This window comes from Zea mays, chromosome 6, assembly GCF_902167145.1.
Source record: "Zea mays cultivar B73 chromosome 6, Zm-B73-REFERENCE-NAM-5.0, whole genome shotgun sequence".
NCBI classification, from domain to species: Eukaryota; Viridiplantae; Streptophyta; class Magnoliopsida; order Poales; family Poaceae; genus Zea; species Zea mays.
In genome coordinates, this window is record NC_050101.1 from 26,501,906 (window position 1) to 26,524,528 (window position 22,623).

At 49.5% G+C, this 22,623-nt stretch overlaps 1 long non-coding RNA gene across 1 annotated transcript in view; it reads right to left on the bottom strand.

Moving 5' to 3' along the window:
• LOC103629117 (uncharacterized) overlaps window positions 1-21,920 on the bottom strand; it is a 31,597-nt gene extending 9,677 nt beyond the window's left edge. Inside the window, exons 1-2 of the long non-coding RNA XR_002263116.1 lie at window positions 21,496-21,920; window positions 20,378-20,424 (exon numbers count right to left, since the gene is read on the bottom strand). This is a non-coding gene — a long non-coding RNA (uncharacterized lncRNA). The remainder of the gene's footprint in view (window positions 1-20,377; window positions 20,425-21,495) is intronic.
• Between the last annotated feature and the right edge of the window lie 703 nt (window positions 21,921-22,623).

The following is a 22,623-nucleotide window of genomic DNA, read 5'->3' on the forward strand; positions in this document are numbered from 1 at the left end:
TCGCGATTTAATTCCGTTTAGTGGTCGTGCACGTCGTGTGTTTTCGATCCGCGAAGTGGCCCGGCCCAACCTAGTCCAGCCCAGCCCAGCCGGCCCGGCCCGCCCCGGCCTGCGCGCCCCTGGCGCCCAAACCCCCCAATGCGCCCCCTCCCCTCTCTCTCTCTCATTTGGATCTCCCGCGCAACAACCTCTCCTCTCCCTCTTCCACCTCTCTCTCCCCGTGGTGCCCTAGGATTTGGAGACGGCGATCACCGGATTTTGGACCCCGAGGTGAGCTCCCCTCCCCTTCTCTTCTCTCTCTCCCTCTCCCTCCTCTTCTCTCCCCCACGCGCGCCTCCCTTTTCTTCCCCTGCTCGCGCGCGCCCCTGCCCGTCCCCGCCCCCGTCGGCGGCGCTCGCCCGCCCGCCCCTGCCCGGCCCAGCGCGGCGCTCGCCCGCCCTCCCCTGGCCCGCGGCGGCGCTCGCCCGCCCCTCCCCCCGCGTGCGGCGGCGCCCGCCCGCCCCTGCCCGGCACCGCGCGGCGCTCGCCCGCCCTCCACCCAACCCGCGGCGGCGCTCCCCGCCCCTGCTCGCCCGCGGCGGCGCTCCCCGCCCCTCCCCCCCGCGCGCGACGGCGCTCGCCCGCCCCCTGCCCGCCCGCGGCGGCGCCCCCCCCCCCCCGCCCCTCCCCGGCCCGCGGTGGCGATCCCGCCCGCCCCTGCTCGCCGGTGCGCGGCCCCCGGCGCGGCCTCTGGCCCCAGCGTGGCCCCTGGCGCGGCCTCCGGCCCCAGGCCGACCCAGCCGCCCCTGGCCGGTTCAACCGCCCCCCTGGCCGGTTCAACCGCCCCGGCCCCGGCCCGGTCGCCCTGCCCCCGTCCCGGCCTCGCCCGACCGTGCCCCCGCTCGCCCGCGCTCGCGGTGATTATTTGTTAATTAGCGTGTTGCGTCGCGCGCTTCGCCGCGCGACGGATTTGTCTAATTTCAGATTCTATCTTGTGTTGCGTCGTGCGCTTCGTCGCGCGACGATCCATTTTTGTTTCAGGTTGTTTAAGGTGTAACGTCGCGTGTGTATTCACGCGACGTTCCACTTTGGACTCAGTTTAGTCGACGTATGCCGTCGTGCGCTTCGTCGCGCGACGCTTAACGTCTCCTCATAACTAAGGCGAAGTGTCTCGTTGCGTGCTCGGTCGCGCGACGAGTCGTTAACTTCTTAATTTGTTTTAGAGAGCTTTGTCGCGCGTCTCGCCGCGCGACCATCCTTTTATTTATCTCCACCTGCTTATAATAATTAGACATGAAACATGACTTTACTTTACGCTAAACATAGTGTCTACATTAAATTTCCTTCCATTAAGCGAGTGGTTAATTTATAATCATGTAACATGATCGTTTCCCGACTGTCCTTTCCTCTTTCTCTCTTAACCGTACTCGCGAGCCCGCGTGGAACGTCTGTTTACTTATTGCATTCTATTGTATGGTGTACTGTTCTTTTGTATTGAATATGTGGATGTATGTATGTTTGCGCTCGCATAGAGAATGATCCGGTTGAAGAGCCCAAGGAACTCGCAGGAGAAGCCCCTGAGCAGCAGTCGGTTGGTGGAGGCAAGTGTCCCTTGACCTATCTCTGTCCTATTCATTATTTAATTCACCTCCCACTTTACACATTTATGCCTAAGGATTGACTAGCTTTTGTTATCCATGTCCTTGTTTACCTATTTGGGTTGGATTATTATTGTTTAGCTTTATGCTATTGCTCAAACTCTAATCAATGAACATGATGAGATTATCTATGATACGCTGTTTTCCCTTCTCTTATTATGATGTTATACTTGTGGTCTTCAAGGGGGCTCGAGCGGTTTCTCGAGTGCCTCTCCGTAAGGACCTGTTCTATGGATGACCGCCCGGGAAAACAGTGCAACCATGAGGGTGGAATGGGATGCCCTTAGCTGAATAATTAGAGGATCCGGGGTGTAGTTCACTTAGCCGTCGTGCCGTCAATGGGGCTCGGTGTATGCGGCTCGCTCTGCCAAGTTTGGGTTCGCCCCTTGGGGAGGAGTGCGGTGCATTTAGGAAACCTAACGGGTGGCTACAGCCCCGGGGAGTCTTTGTAAAGGCTACGTAGTGATGCCCTGCTGAGTCACCTTGGTAGTGATCAATGGAGAGTCATGATCTCCAGGCAGAATGGGGATCACGGCTTGTGGGTAAAGTGCACAACCTCTGCAGAGTGTTTGAAAACTGATATATCAGCCGTGCTCACGGTTATGAGCGGCCAAGGGAGCTCCAGTGATTAGTGGTACTTGATCAGAGATACTTTGGTACTGGTGGCGATGAGATCGATGGTTTTGGTTATGACTATGGTGCTGGTAAGTGGTATTCTTTCCGTTTGGAAAGGGTACATCGGGTTAATAACTTGGGTTAATGCTAAAACTTGGCTTTCTACTAGTAAGTAATAATCTGACCAACTAAAAGCAACTGCTTGACTTATCCCCACATACAGCTAGTCCACTACAGCCAAACAGGATACTTGCTGAGTATGTTGATGTGTACTCACCCTTGCTCTACACACCAAACCCCCCCCATCCCCAGGTTGTCAGCATTGCAACCACTGCTCAGGAGAAGATGAAGCTGTGGAAGGAGACTTCCAGGAGTTCCAAGACTACGACGAGTTCTAGGCGTGGGTTAGCGGCAACCCCCAGTCGGCTGCCTGTGAAGGCCGCGTTTATCTACGTTTCTTTTCCGCACTTTGATTTATTGTAAGGACTATATGGACGTCTCAGACGTATGATGTAATCGACTATTTCCCTTCTTAATACTATTTTGAGCACTGTGTGATGATGTCCATGTTATGTAACTGCTGTGTACGTGAATAACTGATCCTGGCACGTACATGGTTCGCATTCGGTTTGCCTTCTAAAACGGGTGTGACATAAGTGGTATCAAAGCCGTGCTGACTGTAGGACCGCTAACCTAGAATAGAATGGTCGTTCTAAGGACTATAGACCTCTGTCCCTGCCTTGACTTTGATATCTCTTCAAAAGTTGGTCATACCGACCAAACCTATGTTCTACTATATAATATACCTTGCTGAAAATTATGTTTTATTCTAATCCTTCATTTACTTATGATTCATTATTTGTTGGTCATATTAATTCTGTTCTCACCCTTTTGCTTGCGATGTCTTTTGTAGATGGCTCGACTTAGACACACTGCACGAAAGTCAGTCATCCCCTTCTTACCCTCCCGCCTTGCTGAGCGTCCGCTTCGCCGTCCCGTGGCCGGACAGTCCAGCCACTTGGAGAGACTACACCACCGCCTGCGTGAGGAGCAGGAACGTCGACGACAGGAGCAGCAGGGCTCTTCTTTCTCGCTCCACCAGGAGATAGAGTCTGTGAGGAGCTGCTCCCCTGTGCTTCCTCTGGAGGCGCCCCCTGCACCACCACTGGGCGCCCCAGCTTCTGGAGTAGCTGCTGGAGGGGACCCAGACGACGGAGGTGGCGACGACAGCTCGAGCCACGACACCGACTTCTCTGCTAACCATGAGCCGGAAGGATGGGTTGCTCGACCCATCACTTGCGACGCTGCTCGCGGGTGTCACTTCCACGCGCTCGACACCCTGCTACGTCGGGCATTTAACCGGCATACTTGGTCCATCGAGTATCGCTGTGTGGTCTATCAGCACGGTCGCGAGGTCTACCCGGACCGCTGGGAGGCAACCTGCTTGGTGCGCTGTCCGGAGAACAGTCTCCAGGGTGCGGAGGCCTGCTCAGAGCACTATTCTATCTCTGAGCGGGACTCAGCTGAGGCAGCCATGCAAGATGCTGCACGGCGTGCGCTTTCGCACTACTGCTCGGTTTTCGGTGGGGCAGCTGACGGTCTTGACCTGAAGTATTACCCCCGCCGTCCATCTGGCAGCACAGGAGGCGTGATTGTCTCACCTGTCGGTGAGGGCAATCCTAGGTTGAGCAGCACAGTCAACCTAGCCGCCGTGCTAAACACGGAGCTGGACCATGCATTAGACGAGCTGAGTAGGGCTCGTGCTGAGATCGCCCTGCTGCGGGCTGAGCGCGCGGAACGTCGTCACCTGGATGATGGTTCCCCCGCTCCCGTCGGGACTCAGCACCTGTACCGCTCACCTCAGCGTGGACACCAGTCTTATGGCAATCCCGACTGCAAGACCAAGATAACTCTAGAACCATAGATCGTTAGAGTTGGATCTTGTAATTAATACGAACTATATACATAGAAGCTTCAGTCTTAGCGTTAGTCTCGGTCTTAGTTAGTCTTAGTTAGACAGGGTAGTTTGCTATATCCTGTGCATCTATGTTTGTCATGATGAACTATGTTTGGTTTGGATCTTTGTAATGACTGTCACCAGAGTGTGGGTATCCCCTGCATTTTGGTTTATCTATTATGTTAATGGAGTTAGTTATATAGTTGGGAAACCTTTTATTCCACTTTCCTCTTTATCTGAGAAGCTGTGTGGTCTGTGTTGTAGATCAGTGAAGATGCTCATCTGTTCAGTGCTGTTGAAGAATTCTATTCTCTTTTCTTATGCTGCAAGATTTGCCAGATCAGTTCTGATGTGTGGTTGCATTCTGCAGATGTCAGAGAACAGACGCAGAGGAGGAAGGCGTGCTCAGCAGGAGCGAGCCGCTCAACAGGAGGAGGTGCCCCAGCAGCAGCACCTGCCGCCCCCGCCCCCGATGTCCATCGAGCAGATGTTTCTGATGCAGACTCAGGAAGTTCAAGCCATCGGTCAGACTTTGGCCGCCATTCAGCAGCAGCAGCAGCAGGCCCCACCTCAGCCTCAGATGCCTCAGATGCCCAGAGACAAGCGTGCTGAATTCATGAGAGGTCATCCACCAACGTTCGCTCACTCTTCTGACCCCATGGATGCTGAAGACTGGCTGCGCACTGTGGAGCGGGAGTTGCATACCGCTCAGTGCGATGACAGGGAGAAAGTCCTGTATGGCCCCCGTCTGTTGAGAGGAGCAGCCCAATCATGGTGGGAGTCTTACCTTGCCACCCATGCCCACCCTGACGCCATCACCTAGGAAGAGTTCAGAGGAAGCTTCCGTCAGTACCATGTTCCTGCAGGTCTGATGACAGTGAAGAAGGAGGAGTTCCTGGCCCTCAAGCAAGGGCCATCGTCTGTCAGTGAGTACCGGGACAGGTTTCTGCAATTGTCTCGCTATGCTCCTAAAGATGTCAACACCAACGCCAAGCGACAGTACCGTTTCCTGAGAGGCTTGGTTGACCCTCTGCAGTACCAACTGATGAATCACACCTTCCCGACATTCCAGCACCTGATTGACAGAGCAATCATGACAGAGAGTAAGCGTAAGGAGATGGAGGATCGTAAACGCAAGATCAGTGGACCCCAGCCTGGAAGCAGCAATCGTCCTCGTTTCTCAGGCAATCAACCTCAGCAGTTCGGGCAGAACCAGCGTCCACCTCAGCAGCATCAGCAGTTCCAAAGGCAGTACCCTCAGCACCAGTACCAGAACCGTCAGAGCAATCAGTCAGGAGGTCAGTTTCAGAGGCAGAATCAGCAGGCACCTCGTCTTCCTGCCCCAGCAACCCAGCAGAACAATCAGGCAGTACCAGCTCAGGTTGGAAACAGAGCATGTTTCCACTGTGGAGAGCAAGGCCACTGGGTGATGCAATGTCCGAAGAAGGCAGCCCAGCAGAAGTCAGGCCCCAATGCCCCAGCAAAGCAGAACGTGTCTCAGCCTGGAGCAGGCAGTCGCTCTCAGCCGCGCTATAATCATGGAAGGCTGAACCACTTGGAGGCTGAAGCAGTGCAGGAGACCCCCGACATGATAGTAGGTATGTTCCCAGTCGACTCCCATATTGCAGAAGTGTTATTTGATACTGGAGCAACACATTCTTTCATTACTGCATCATGGGTAGAAGCACATAATCTTCCAATTACTACCATGTCAACCCCCATTCAAATTGACTCAGCCGGTGGTAGAATTCGAGCCGATAGCATTTGTTTGAATATAAGTGTGGAAATAAGGGGGATAGCGTTTCCCGCCAACCTTATAGTAATGGGTACTCAGGGAATAGATGTCATCCTAGGGATGAATTGGCTAGATAAGTACCAGGCAGTTATCAGTTGTGATAAAAGGACCATCAAGTTGGTGTCCCCACTAGGAGAGGAAGTGGTGACCGAGTTAGTCCCGCCTGAGCCAAAGAAAGGAAGTTGTTATCAGATAGCTGTTGATAGCAGTGAAGCAGACCCAATTGAGAGTATCAGGGTTGTGTCCTAGTTCCCAGATGTGTTTCCAAAGGACTTACCGGGTATGCCACCAGAGCGGAAAGTTGAGTTTGCTATAGAGCTTCTTCCCGGAACCGCCCCTATCTTTAAGAGAGCTTACAGAATATCCGGACCAGAGTTGGTTGAGCTTAAGAAGCAAATTGATGAGCTGTCAGAGAAAGGTTACATTCGGCCAAGCACCTCGCCTTGGGCCGCCCCTGTCTTGTTCGTGGAAAAGAAAGATGGCACCAAGAGGATGTGTATTGATTACCGAGCTCTGAATGAAGTCACGATCAAGAACAAGTATCCCTTGCCCAGAATAGAAGATCTGTTCGACCAGTTGAGAGGAGCCAGTGTGTTCTCCAAGATTGATCTGAGGTCAGGTTATCATCAGCTCAGGATCCGACCTTCGGACATTCCGAAGACGGCATTCATTTCCAAGTATGGTTTGTATGAGTTCACTGTGATGTCTTTTGGTTTGACCAATGCGCCAGCATTCTTCATGAACTTGATGAACAGTGTATTCATGGATTACCTTGATAAGTTTGTGGTGGTATTCATTGATGATATTCTGGTTTATTCTCAAAGCGAAGAAGAGCACGTAGATCATTTGAGGATGGTATTGCAGAGATTGCGAGAGCACCAGTTGTATGCAAAGTTGAGCAAATGTGAGTTCTGGATCAGTGAAGTCCTGTTCTTGGGTCACATAATCAACAAAGAAGGATTGGCTGTGGATCCGAAGAAAGTGGCAGACATTTTGAACTGGAAAGCGCCAACAGATGCCCGAGGAATCAAGAGCTTCATTGGAATGGCCGGATACTATCGGTGCTTCATTGAAGGGTTTTCGAGGATTGCGAAACCAATGACAGCGTTGCTAGGCAACAAAGTTGAGTTCAAGTGGACCCAGAAATGTCAAGAGGCCTTTGAAGCGCTGAAAGAGAAGTTGACTACAGCGCCTGTCCTAGTCTTGCCTGATGTGCACAAGCCCTTCTCGGTGTATTGTGATGCTTGTTACACAGGTTTGGGATGCGTGTTGATGCAAGAGGGAAGAGTTGTGGCTTACTCGTCCCGACAACTGAAGGTTCATGAGAAGAATTACCCAATCCATGATCTAGAGTTGGCAGCAGTGGTTCACGCACTTAAGACATGGAGGCACTACCTGTATGGACAGAAATGCGATGTTTACACAGACCACAAGAGTCTGAAGTACATATTCACTCAGTCAGAGTTGAACATGAGGCAACGAAGATGGTTAGAATTGATCAAAGATTATGAGTTGGAGATTCATTACCATCCAGGCAAAGCAAACGTAGTGGCAGATGCTTTGAGCAGAAAGAGTCAAGTCAATCTGATGGTCGCTCATCCGATGCCTTATGAGTTGGCCAAAGAGTTCGACAGGTTGAGTCTCGGATTTCTGAATAATTCGCGAGGAGTCACAGTTGAGTTGGAACCTACCTTAGAGCGCGAAATCAAAGAAGCGCAGAAGAATGATGAGAAAATCAGTGAGATCCGGCGACTGATTCTAGAAGGCAAAGGCAAAGATTTTCGAGAAGATGCAGAAGGCGTGATATGGTTCAAAGACCGCTTGTGTGTTCCCAATGTCCAGTCCATTCGAGAGTTGATTCTCAAGGAAGCTCATGAGACAGCCTATTCGATTCACCCTGGCAGTGAGAAGATGTATCAGGATCTGAAGAAGAAATTCTGGTGGTACGGAATGAAGAGGGAAATCGCAGAGCATGTGGCTATGTGCGATAGCTGCCGAAGAATTAAGGCAGAGCACCAGAGACCTGCTGGATTGTTGCAACCATTGCAGATCCCTCAGTGGAAATGGGATGAAATTGGTATGGATTTCATAGTCGGATTGCCTCGCACTCGAGCCGGCTACGATTCCATTTGGGTAGTAGTGGACCGTTTAACCAAGTCAGCCCACTTCATACCTGTCAAGACCAACTACAGCAGTGCAGTATTGGCGGAATTGTATATGTCTCGGATCGTCTGTCTTCATGGTGTGCCAAAGAAGATAGTGTCAGACAGAGGAACGCAGTTCACCTCTCATTTCTGGCAGCAGTTGCATGAAGCCTTGGGCACGCATCTGAATTTCAGTTCAGCTTATCATCCGCAGACACATGGCCAGACCGAAAGGACCAACCAAATTCTTGAAGACATGTTGAGAGCCTGTGCGTTGCAAGATCAGTCCGGATGGGATAAGAGATTGCCTTATGCAGAGTTTTCCTATAACAACAGTTACCAGGCCAGTTTGAAGATGTCACCATTTCAGGCGCTTTATGGAAGGAGTTGTAGAACTCCGTTGCAATGGGATCAGCCTGGAGAAAAGCAAGTGCTTGGGCCAGACATTTTGCTTGAAGCCGAAGAGAACATCAAGATGGTCCGAGAGAATCTGAAGATAGCGCAATCAAGGCAGCGAAGCTATGCAGACACAAGAAGAAGAGAGCTGAGTTTCGAAGTCGGAGACTTTGTCTATCTGAAAGTGTCACCGATCAGAGGAGTCAAAAGATTCGGAGTGAAAGGCAAGCTAGCACCCCGCTACATTGGTCCGTATCAGATTCTTGCAAGACGTGGAGAAGTGGCCTATCAGCTCAGTTTGCCCGAGAATTTGTCTGCTGTGCATGATGTCTTTCATGTGTCTCAGTTGAAGAAGTGCTTGCGTGTACCAGAAGAGCAGTTGCCAGTGGAAGGTCTTGAAGTCCAGGAGGACTTGACCTACGTTGAGAAACCAGTGCAAATCCTTGAGGTTGCAGACAGAGTCACCCGAAGGAAGACCATCAGAATGTGCAAAGTCAGATGGAATCATCACTCTGAGGAAGAAGCAACCTGGGAGCGTGAACATGATCTGATGGCTAAATACCCTGAGCTCTTTGCTAGCCAACCCTGAATCTCGAGGGCGAGATTCTTTTAAGGGGGATAGGTTTGTAACGCCCTGAATTTGGGGGTAGAATTTTTTCTTCTTTTCTCTCACCAAATTCGGGCGTTACTCTCTTTTCTCTTTCCCCGTTTGCTCCTTCTTCCCAATTTCAAACCAGTATAGCGGCAGGTGTCCGTGTCATGTATAAACCAAAACCTAAGTGTCATGGGTGTTGCATCATGCCGAAGCACATTTCTTTGTCTGATGTTGAGTGTGCGTCTCGTTCCGTTCCGGATTTCGGTTCGCGATTTAATTCCATTTAGTGGTCGTGCACGTCGTGTGTTTTCGATCCGCGAAGTGGCCCGGCCCAACCTAGTCCAGCCCAGCCTAGCCGACCCGGCCCGCCCCGGCCTGCGCGCTCCTGGCGCCCAAACCCCCCCCCCATGCGCCCCCCCTCCCCTCTCTCTCTCTCATTTGGATCTCCCGCGCAACAACCTCTCCTCTCCCTCTTCCACCTCTCTCTCCCCGTGGTGCCCTAGGATTTGGAGACGGCGATCACCGGATTTTGGACCCCGAGGTGAGCTCCCCTCCCCTTCTCTTCTCTCTCTCCCTCTCCCTCCTCTTCTCTCCCCCACGCGCGCCTCCCTTTTCTTCCCCTGCTCGCGCGCGCCCCTGCCCGTCCCCGCCCCCGTCGGCGGCGCTCGCCCGCCCGCCCCTGCCCGGCCCCGCGCGGCGCTCGCCCGCCCTCCCCTGGCCCGCGGCGGCGCTCGCCCGCCCCTCCCCCCGCGCGTGGCGGCGCTCGCCCGCCCACCCCCCAACCCGCGGCGGTGCTCCCCGCCCCTCCCCCCGCGCGCGGCGGCGCCCGCCCGCGGCGGCGCCCCCCCGCCCCTCCCCGGCCCGCGGTGGCGATCCCGCCCGCCCCTGCTCGCCGGTGCGCGGCCCCCGGCGCGGCCCCCGGCGCGGCCTCCGGCCCCCGGCGCGGCCCCGGCCGACCCAGCCGCCCCTGGCCGGTTCAACCGCCCCGGCCCGGTCGCCCTGCCCCCGTCCCGGCCTCGCCCGACCGTGTCCCCGCTCGCCCGCGCTCGCGGTGATTATTTGTTAATTAGCGTGTTGCGTCGCGCGCTTCGCCGCGCGACGGATTTGTCTAATTTCAGATTCTATCTTGTGTTGCGTCGTGCGCTTCATCGCGCGACGATCCATTTTTGTTTCAGGTTGTTTAAGGTGTAACGCCGCGTGTGTATTCACGCGACGTTCCACTTTGGACTCAGTTTAGTCGACGTATGCCGTCGTGCGCTTCGTCGCGCGACGCTTAACGTCTCCTCATAACTAAGGCGAAGTGTCTCGTTGCGTGCTCGGTCGCGCGACGAGTCGTTAACTTCTTAATTTGTTTTAGAGAGCTTTGTCGCGCGTCTCGCCGCGCGACCATCCTTTTATTTATCTCCACCTGCTTATAATAATTAGACATGAAACATGACTTTACTTTACGCTAAACATAGTGTCTACATTAAATTTCCTTCCATTAAGCGAGTGGTTAATTTATAATCATGTAACGTCATCGTTTCCCGACTGTCCTTTCCTCTTTCTCTCTTAACCGTACTCGCGAGCCCACGTGGAACGTCTGTTTACTTATTGCATTCTATTGTATGGTGTACTGTTCTTTTGTATTGAATATGTGGATGTATGTATGTTTGCGCTCGCATAGAGAACGATCCGGTTGAAGAGCCCAAGGAACTCGCAGGAGAAGCCCCTGAGCAGCAGTCGGTTGGTGGAGGCAAGTGTCCCTTGACCTATCTCTGTCCTATTCATTATTTAATTCACCTCCCACTTTACACATTTATGCCTAAGGATTGACTAGCTTTTGTTATCCATGTCCTTGTTTACCTATTTGGGTTGGATTATTATTGTTTAGCTTTATGCTATTGCTCAAACTCTAATCAATGAACATGATGAGATTATCTATGATACGCTGTTTTCCCTTCTCTTATTATGATGTTCTACTTGTGGTCTTCAAGGGGGCTCGAGCGGTTTCTCGAGTGCCTCTCCGTAAGGACCTGTTCTATGGATGACCGCCCGGGAAAACAGTGCAACCATGAGGGTGGAATGGGATGCCCTTAGCTGAATAATTAGAGGATCCGAGGTGTAGTTCACTTAGCCGTCGTGCCGTCAATGGGGCTCGGTGTATGCGGCTCGCTCTGCCAAGTTTGGGTTCGCCCCTTGGGGAGGAGTGCGGTGCATTTAGGAAACCTAACGGGTGGCTACAGCCCCGGGGAGTCTTTGTAAAGGCTACGTAGTGATGCCCTGCTGAGTCACCTTGGTAGTGATCAATGGAGAGTCATGATCTCCGGGCAGAATGGGGATCACGGCTTGTGGGTAAAGTGCACAACCTCTGCAGATGTTTGAAAACTGATATATCAGCCGTGCTCACGGTTATGAGCGGCCAAGGGAGCTCCAGTGATTAGTGGTACTTGATCAGAGATACTTTGGTACAGGTGGCGATGAGATCGATGGTTTTGGTTATGACTATGGTGCTGGTAAGTGGTATTCTTTCCGTTTGGAAAGGGTACATCGGGTTAATAACTTGGGTTAATGCTAAAACTTGGCTTTCTACTAGTAAGTAATAATCTAACCAACTAAAAGAAACTGCTTGACTTATCCCCACATACAGCTAGTCCACTACAGCCAAACAGGATACTTGCTGAGTATGTTGATGTGTACTCACCCTTGCTCTACACACCAAACCCCCCCATCCCTAGGTTGTCAGCATTGCAACCACTGCTCAGGAGAAGATGAAGCTGTGGAAGGAGATTTCCAGGAGTTCCAAGACTACGACGAGTTCTAGGCGTGGGTTAGCGGCAACCCCCAGTCGGCTGCCTGTGAAGGCCGCGTTTATCTACGTTTCTTTTCCGCACTTTGATTTATTGTAAGGACTATATGGACGTCTCAGACGTATGATGTAATCGACTATTTCCCTTCTTAATACTATTTTGAGCACTGTGTGATGATGTCCATGTTATGTAACTGCTGTGTACGTGAATAACTGATCCTGGCACGTACATGGTTCGCATTCGGTTTGCCTTCTAAAACCGGGTGTGACACATAACTCATTTTCTCATGCCACTAATGATTGTAATGTATTTCGGCGACAGATTCAATCTGCCATTAACGAAGGACGATTGAAATTTCAGGAAATGCAGGTGGATACAGAGCCCTTTCCGATGAATATGATCGACTTCGAGGGCAAGAAAGTCCTGGTTCGGCCAAATACAGCCGATAAAGGCAAAGGCAAAGAAACAATCATCAGCAATTCTAAAAAGGCCGATGGGGATTGTAAAGTTTCGTGCAGGAAAGTGGTGTCCGAGAAGACTCCCGATGGAGGGGAGACCCTGAAGGTGACCATCACAGCCTCTAGCACTGGGGGACAAGCGCAGACAGGGAGACAGATGCGGGAACCCGTGCTACGCATCGCGGACAGTCCGCCACCCAAACGTGGACGGTCCGACGCTTCTCCGGACGGTCTGGAGGACTCCAGCGGACGGTCCGGCCATGCTCAGGACTCGCAGCGACCACGTACCTTCAAACCACGACGACCAGAGATAGGTACGTGGAAAACAAATACATTTAAAGCAGCTGGTCGGCTGATCAAGCCTGGCCTGACTTTCGATCAATTGTTGTCTAAATATGTGAAAAAGAAGGTCGGCCCCAGTGACCGGCCACCAAAGCGACCCCGCTCACCCATTCATGAGCAACGTCAGGTCAGGCCGATTGGACCACCTCACCAATCGGAACAAATGAAAGGTCCTATTGTACAATTGAGACCTAACATGCCGACATGGACACCTCCACCCCCTTATTCATCTATGCCATATCCATACACATACTTACCTCCACCATATGTCTCAAATCAAATGTGGGGCATGCCACCATATCCATTTGGGATGCCACAGTACCCCGCCTGGGGGGCACCCCAAACATCCGTTTTTGATAGGTTGGCGCCGCCAGTGCAAGACCGATTGAGCGCTGCTGAATCCGGTCACCAGGCACAGGCCCAACAAGATTGCCGGACTACTCGGCCTCCTAGACCGACCAATCCGGCAGGGGGGCATATGCCCGCAGCAACTCAAAGAACAACAAAAAAGGACATCATTAAAATAGGCACTGCAGATGTTGTCATACAGGGAGACAATAAAGGGCCGATGATTTTTGGTGAATCGGCCAACACAACCAAAAAGGATACGGTTACCATCAAAACAGCCGATCCAAAATACTCCATGCCTCGATGGTGCCCAGCGGGATTGACACGGTCCCAAAAGAGAAAATTACAGCGCCTAAGAGTAAAAGAGAGCCAGGAGAAAGAGGCGGAAAAGATATTCAATGACACACATCCACTATACCCGCCACCGCAAAACAAATGGAGACCAAAGGCCGTTGAGGAAAAACAAACAGCCACAGAAATAAAAAATCAAACAACACCTGCGCAGCACCTTGCAGGTTTGACAGATAGCACGGCCAGCAAGACTGGACAATCTGCACCAGGCGCGGACCGTCCGGCCATTGCGCGCGGACCGTTCGTCCTTCACCAGGAAGCGTCTGGACAATCTGCACCAAGCGCGGATCGTCCGGCCTCTGCGCGCGGACCGTCCGGCCTGCACTAGGAAGCGTCTGGACAACCTGCACCAGACACGGACCGTCCGGCCCCCGCGCGTGGACCATCCGCCGTTCACCAGGAAGCCTCCAACGACACGACAACATCAATGGAGGAGGACGACCTGCTGGGAGAAGACCTGGTCGACTACAAGGCTTCTCCAGAACGCTCAGGTATGGATGTAAATATTATTACATTTTCCGCCGATTGTACTATTATCGGCGACGATGAACCTGTTGTTGCCCAGTTTGATTTTGGTCCTAAAGAAGCCGCCTTTACTAAACCAAAAGAATCGGTAAATCATTTAAAGCCGCTCTTCGTGCGCGGCCACATTGATGGGATACCGATTGCTAAGATGTTGGTAGATGGAGGGGCGGCTGTAAATCTAATGCCTTATTCATTGTACAGAAAATTAGGTAAACAAGATGACGAACTTGTCAAGACCAACATGACCCTCAGCGGTGTTGGAACTGATAGTTCGATCAAAGCCAGGGGAGTCACGTCCGTTGAATTAACCATCGGGACTAAGACCCTTGCTGCTGCATTCTTTGTCGCTGATGTAGAAGGAAATTATAGTTTAATCCTAGGCAGAGATTGGATTCACGCCAATCAATGTATACCTTCTACATTACATCAAATGCTAATACAATGGGTAGGCGATGACATAGAACAAGTACATGCTGATGTATCGGCCTGCGTCGCTGTGGCCGATGCCCCTGTACTCTGGACTTATGAGACTGGTACATGTCTCACAGGAGTAGATTTTTCTGATTATCAATTCATAAGTATAGATAAGAAAGGTTTCATTCCTGTAATGCTAGAGCCGATGGAGAATCGGCTAAATCCTAAATAAAGTTTAAATGATGAATACACACAAAGTTCATGAGTCTCTGGTCATGGACAGTTCGGCTTCCGAGGCCGGATGGTCTGATCTTTCACAAAAGGGTTCGGACTTTAAGATCGAACATATATCACAGCAAAAGGATAGTATTATGGATGATCCGGTCCCCGAGACTGAAAAGTCCGTCGTCACATAAAGATCATCTAATTCCTCTGTGGGGAACATGATAGAGGAATTCAGAGATCTTGATAAACTAGGACACGGGTTTACATCGGCCGATCCTTTGGAGGAGATTGACATAGGAGATGGTAAAACTCCAAGGCTGACTTTTGTAAACAAGACCCTGGAGACCGATCCTAGAAATGAGATGATCGGTCTACTGAAGGAATATTCAGATTGCTTTGCTTGGAATTACACTGAGATGCCTGGATTAAGCCGAGAGATCGTAGAGCATCGACTGCCTATTAAATCTGGTTTCAGACCTTTCAAGCAAAGAGCTAGAACATTTCGTCCAGATCTTCTCCCCCGCATCAAGGACGAAATCCACCGGCTGCTAGAAGCTGATTTTATCAGACCTTGCAGATACGCAGAGTGGGTCTCCAATATTGTGCCGGTGGAGAAGGAGTCAGGTAAACTTAGAGTATGCATTGATTTTCGCAATTTAAATAGAGCAACTCCTAAAGACGAATATCCCATGCCCATAGCCGACACATTAATCAATAATGCATCAGGAAATAAAATTATTAGCTTCCTTGATGGTAATGCCGGATATAATCAGATTTTCATGGCCGAAGAAGATGCGTCTAAAATGACCTTTATTTGTCCAGGCTTCATTGGTTTATTTGAGTGGGTTGTCATGACATTTGGTCTGAAAAATGCTGGTGCTACTTATCAGAGGGCTATGAATTTGATCTTCCATGAATTGTTAGGAAACACTGTGGAAGTTTACATTGATGATATTGTAGTCAAATCGGCTGAGTTTAGTTCTCATATAGCTGATTTGTGCAAAGCCTTTGATAAAATGCGTCAGTATGGTTTGAAAATGAACCCACGTAAATGTGCTTTTGGAGTGTCGGCTGGTAAGTTTTTAGGATTTGTCATACATGAACATGGTATAGAGATAGACCCTGACCGAATCAAGTCTATTCGGAATGTGGGACCTCCGACCTGTAAGGTCGAGGTACAGAGGTTTCTCGGCAAGGTGAATTATTTACGAAGGTTTATTTCTAACCTAGCCGGGAAGATTGATGCGTTCACCCCTATTCTTCGGCTTAAGAATGATGCCGAATACGCTTGGGGGGCAGAACAGCAAGAAGCATTTGATCTCATCAAAAAATACTTATCTTCGGCTCCCGAATTAAAAGCACCACGAGCAGGAGTACCATTCCGATTATACATTGCAGCTGAGGATAAGGTCATTGGGGCTGTTCTGACACAAGAAACTGAGGGGAAGGAGCATGTGGTGACATATCTAAGCCGAAGATTGGTGGATGCTGAAACAAGGTACACTTTTATTGAAAAGTTATGCTTATGCTTGTTTTATGCATGCACCAAATGTAGATGTTATTTACTGTCTAGTCATTGCACTATTTCTGGTCAAGCCGATGTGATCAAATACATGTTGCATAACCCAATTATGAGTGGTAGAATTGGTAAGTGGGCTTATGCACCCATAGAATATGACTTGGCCTATGAACCATTGAAATCTATGAAAGGCCAAGTCGTAGCGGATTTCATTGTAGAACATCGGGTTAATGATATTCATGAACTAGACATGTCATACCTCACTATTACTCCTTGGACTTTATATTTTGATGGATCAGTTTGCAATGAGGGGCAAGAAATTGGCATTGTGCTTGTTTCACCAAGTAATGTCTCCTTTGACTTCTCTAGCCGATTGAAAACTTATTGCACTAATAATCAAGATGAATATGAGGCCCTCCTATTCGGCTTAGAACTTTTTAAATGGTATGGGAGTAAAACATGTGAAGGTATTTGGTGATTCTCAGCTGGTTGTCCAACAAGTGTTAGAAGAATATCAATGTTTTGATGGTACTCTAAATAGTTACCTTGAGAGATGTTGGAACATAATCCATTCTTTTGACGAATTCAGTATTCGGCATATCTCTAGAGTTGAGAATCATAGAGCTAACGATTTGGCACAAGATGCATCAGGTTATCGGATAAAGAAAGGGAAATTTCACAAAACTGAAAATCTGATAACCAGTGCAGAGCCAAATTCCCAGGTCGCGGACCGTCCGCGTGATGACGCCGGACCGTCTGGGGTTACCAGAAATGTTCTCTTAATTGATTTGGCTGACAATGAAGCCGATGCAAGTGATTGGAGGACACCTATACTTAATTATTTACGAAATCCCAATATCAGGACAGATAAGAACATTCGGCGAACAGCTTTCAAGTATGTTTTGATGAGTGATGAACTTTACCGCCGAACAGTCAATGACGTCCTGCTTAAGTGCTTGGGCCTAGAGGATGCTATATTAGGCATGGCCGAAGTACATAAAGGAATTTGTGGTACTCATCAATCAGCTCCAAATATGAAGTGGTTATTGCGAAGGTCTGGTTTTTAATGGCCTAGTATGATAGCTGATTGTTTCAAGTACTACAAGGGTTGCCAAGTGTGTCAAAAATTCGGCGACCTACAGTTGGTCCCTGCAGCCGAATTACATCCTATCATCAAGCCTTGGCCGTTCAGAGGATGGGGATTAGACTTTATTGGAGAAATTCGTCCTTCATCATCAAAGGGGCATCGGTTTGTGTTAGTTGCCACTGACTATTTCACCAAATGGACTGAAGCCGTTGCTCTAAAGAACATGACGCACAAGGAGGTAATTGAGTTCATAACTGAGCATATTATTCACAGATTCGGCATTCCCCAGACCTTGACTACAGACCAAGGAACTTCTTTTATGTCAAAGGAGGTACGTGAGTTTGCTGAATTATATAAGATTAAATTGCTTAATTCATCTCCATATTATGCTCAGGCCAATGGACAAGCCGAGTCTAGTAATAAGACATTGATTAACTTGATAAAAAAGAAGATATCGGATAATCCTAAGCATTGGCATAAGATTTTGTCCGAAGCTTTATGGGCTCACAGGATATCTAAACATAGTGCTACTAAAGTGTCTCCTTTTGAGCTTGTCTATGGGCAGGAAGCAGTGTTGCATGTGGAAATAATTTTGAATGCTGTCAAGTTCGCCAGACAAAATGATCTAACCATCACTGATTATTACAATTCAATGATGGATAATATTGATGAGGTGACCGACAAGAGGGTGATAGCTTTGGGAGCAATAGAAAAGGACAAGATCATGGTAGCCAGGGCCTACAACAAAAAGGTCAAAGCAAAGTCATTGCAAGTAGGGGACCTGGTGTGGAATACCATCCTGCCTCTAAGGAATAAAGACCGGAAGTTTGGAAAATGGTCGCCAAGCTGGGAAGGTCCTTATAAAGTAAAACAAGTTATATCTGGTAACGCCTATTTGCTACAAACATTGCAAGGCAAGGATTTACCCAAAGCTTTGAATGGGCGTTTCCTCAAGCAGTACCATCCTAGTATGTGGCAAGATGCTTAAAGAAAACCGATGTGATCACATCGAGTTAAGATGCTTTTGGTTTGCCTAGCTCCACCAAAAGGCAGGGGGCATATGTTTGGCACCAAAAAGAGCCAGCGGACGGTCCGGCCCTGGAGCCGGACGGTCCGCGGTCCGGACAGTCCGCGCCTGTGTGCCGGACGGTCCGCGGTCCGGACAGTCCGTGCCTGTGTGCCGGACGGTCCGCGTCTGCGCAGAATAGATTAGGGTTCCGAGTTTTGTGCTATGTTTGTTAGCTATATTTGCGGAATTAGCTCGGAATCCGGTCGTGTAAAGGGTCCAGCCCCCCTCCTCTATAAAAAGAGAGGTCTACGGCCGATTTGTAATCATCAATCGAATCAATACAACTTCTATTTCGCATTTTATCCTAGGAGTAGTTCTAGTCTAGTTTAGGTTTAGCCTCTCGATCCCCAAATTCTTCGCCTCTCTTCGACTCTACGCCGATTAGAGGAGTCTAGGTCGGCCGGCCCGAGCCTAGACAACCCCTAGGATCTCTCCTCCCCGACGGGGTCCCTCCCGGGAGCGAGATCCAGGCGCCGCCGGCGAATTCCGCCGCCCCTGCGCACGCGCGGACCGTCCGGCCCCAGGGCGCGGACCGTCAGGCAGGAAACCCTAGCCCCTGCGCCAGGTCGCGGACCGTCCGGCCCCAGGCCGCGGACCGTCCGCGCCTGACCAGAGAGCACCACCGCCGGTTCTTCTTGAGTATTTGGCGCTCCAAAAAAGCGTCAACACATAAATTTTTGGTATTTGTGGTCAATGGGCTCCAATTTTTGTCTCGCACCGTGCCACCAAATTCTCAGGGCCGGTCATGTTCTCGAGGAATCTGAACAGGATTGCTCGGGTCTGGGTGTCCTGCCACAAACTGAGACAGAGCTAGGAATAAGATCACGATTCACAACTCCATACTGGGTGTTGGATCAAAGTGTCTGGGATCTGAGCGGGCAAGGGGGCATACCGACCAGTGATGTAGAATCAGGCGAGGCAAGAGAGAAGGCCATGACGAGAGGGACCCTAACTGAGGTGAGGGTGGAGGCAGCAGAGGAGGAGGGCAGGGCATTGGATCGGCGGTTTTCACGCCGTATGGTGCTGGCCAGTGTCAGCTCTGCTGTACCGGAAGTCACGGGAACCATGGCCGGGAAGGATCCGACGGCGAAGACCGAATGAGGCGACGTCTCAGCTCGGCCTCGGCGTATCAAGCGCAGTAGCGTCCGAGTAACTAGGCCGGAATGGGCCAATTGGCTGGCTGGGCCGGTCTGAGTAACTAGGCCGGAATGGGCTAATTGATGGCTGGCTGGGCCGGTCTGTAATATGGGATATAGGCGTACGCTGGAACCGTGTACAGGCATGGAAAATGAGAGAACAAACAGAAGAAAACACTTCGTCGCTAACCTATCTTCTTCCTGCAGCCGCCACTTTCTGTCTACTCCCCTTATCCTCCATCCCTAGCGCTAACAGCCAGTGTCTCCATGGCGGCGGAGATCTCCAACACTGGGCTCATTGCGGCTGCTGTCTGCTCCCGACAGCGCGCGGGGAGGGAGTCGGTGGGACTGTACTCGCCGTAGCCTCCCCCATCAACTATGATGGTGACGCCAGCTTTCTCGCGGCGACAAGGGAACGGCTTGGTTTCTCTAATTCAGAAAACGCTCCTTTGTGCTCTGTCTAGAAACCTCCGGACGCTGCCTGGAGGAGCTGAACCAGAGAACTTTGTTTGCTGACCATTGGAGGAGCATCGTGCTGTAGGAAATTAAAGAGGCGACGTGGACACCATGGACGACGATGTTTGCGTTGGCACTTGCCACCGTTGATCAAAGGATTGAACCGCTGAAATTTAAAACGCGACGTGGCTCTCCCTGCTTCCGTCTAAGTGCACATCTTTTACTACTACTAGTGTTTGGTGCGCGCCCATGCGCGCATGTTCAGCTATGTTGTAAGAATTTTAATTATAAAATAAACATGTATAATCTTGTATTATGTCATGAACATGTGTACATGCATGGAGTTGTTTTTTTGTCACATAAGTATGTAAGTATGAAAGCAAATTTAAGTATATTAAGGGCAAATAAATACGTAGGTATCAAATTAAATTGAAATATATTACAGCACGGTATCGAACGTATGTACTTGAGCACCTATTTAAAGCACGTATTTACATGTACATAGAGGTAAAACCATACCTGTTCTGAATGAAAGTTGCAGACTATTAGAATGCTCAATGCGCCTTCTTTCGATTCCAAAATAGTAGGTCATTAGGTGATGATGCGGAAAAACAGAAATCAACAAATGAGATTTATAACAGAGATGTTTACGACGATAGGTAACAATTTTATTTACTTGAAAAACATACTTGTTCTGAATGAAAGTCTGAAATTATTGAAATAAGTTGTCCAAGATTCAAATTGGAATGTGAACATGCACAAATGGAGTAGAGAAAAAAAATGAAATTTTGTGGTACGTAAGCCGATTAAGAATGTAAATAACAGTAAAAGAATGATGCATTGGTGTACAACGGTGCATTGATACATAAGTATGAAGGGACATCATGTCGAGCTATACATGGAAGATAATGTGCATGATGTTTATGCGAATATAACCAATATCGTCCTGATTAACGGTATCCAAAGTTATTATCTCATGACTATGGAAATAGATAGGTAACAATTTTGTTTACTTGAAAAAACATACCTGTTCTGAATAAAATTCACAATTTGTGGTCTTGCTAGCAGTAAAATAGTTTAGCAACAGATCCTTACACATTCAAATTTCAAGGCCTGATTGAGGTTGAAATAAATACTTGAAGGCCAGATCTGTTCCTTATGTAGCTTGCTTCCCCTCGTCTAGGGGCGGAGGGAGCTTCTAGTTAGGAATGCTGGATTAGTTTGAGAATTTGCAGACTCGAAATTTAAGGTATTGCTTCAAAGTGTCGAGCTTAAAATACGCCTGAATGTAACTGAACATTAGCGGGTTAGGTGCTGATTTGTGCAATCTGAAGAATGAAGTCCAAGCAACAGGTAGCTGAGGCTCATCAAACGAACACGAACTGAACTGCGAGGGGTTGCATGTGTATGTTGGTTATTCCAACGCCTAATCATATCCTAATCTAGCAGAACAATAGCAGCAAACTAAGAAAGAAAGAGGGAAAAAAATAGATCGCAGGTCAGTCCAACGAACAATGAATCAAACTACGGGGGATGCAAGCGGATGGTGATAATTCAAAGACATAATCATTCCGGATCTCGTAGAACAATAGCAGCAAACTGAGAGAAAAAAGAAAGGATGAGCGTGGATGTCATACCTGCTTACCCCTTGCGGCCACGGTCGCCTTCTTCTCTGTTGATGCCTTTTAGTGACGCTTGGCCCTGCGCCCGCGCAACGGCGGCACGACGGACATGCAGCAGGAATTGAGAAGAGCGAGCCAGAGGCGCGTAGTTACGAAAATCAAGAAGAGCCGGGATGGGCATGGATTGCTCGGCGTGGGGGCGGTGGTGTGGGGACTTAGCGGCAGGCAGAGGATGTCGCACATGGGGAGTGTCGCTCAAAAGGTAGATGTTAACGCGCGTGCCTCCGTCGTGGGTTGGGAAGCGTTTGAGGGAAGGGGAGGGAAGAACTCTGGAATTCTTGTGAGAGGATGCCGCAGTTGAAATGTGATCGTAACAGCACGACGGACGATGGACTGGTGGAACGACAACGATGTTTTGGTGGAGACGGTGATGGCATAGCGAAGACGGAGACGGATTCCACTTTTCCCCTTTGACCACGATACGGTCCCAGCCCCTTCGCTTACTATCTGGAAGTCTCTAGCGGCATGGAGACAGAACAGACACACAGATGAGCTACGACCGCTGACCGTCGATGCTAAAATGAATGGTTGGAAAAAAAGCAGACGTGGACACAACGAGAGAGCCGGTTTTGAACCGGCTTTCATGTATAGAAATAATAATAATAATAATAATATATATACTAGTCAAGGGTGCGCGCCCTGCGCGCGTGTATTAGAGCAACTCCAATAGTTATGTATAATTATACTACCTAAATCTTAGATTTAGCAAGTCCTTAAATAACATAGGAAAAAAAACTCATCTCCTCCAACAGTTCTCTATATATTACCTTCTAAATATGTTAAAATTTAACATATCACCCATTTGAGTGGGACCATCATCGATGACATATTCAACTTGGTGAGTTGTGTTGACCTTTTGATTTACGGTTGCAATTGTTTATTTATTTATTTCTGACATGTGCACGTGCAGCTATTGTATTGACAATTATTTAATCTCTAGCTGACTATCGTTGTCCGACGCGTGGGCTCTGTTAATATAGCTTTACTACAAAGTGAAAAAGGCAGCGAAATACAAAAATTACCGTCAATTTTTTTTTGTTTAGGGGTTGATAAATGGTTGCTAAATGTAGAGAGAAAATAAGG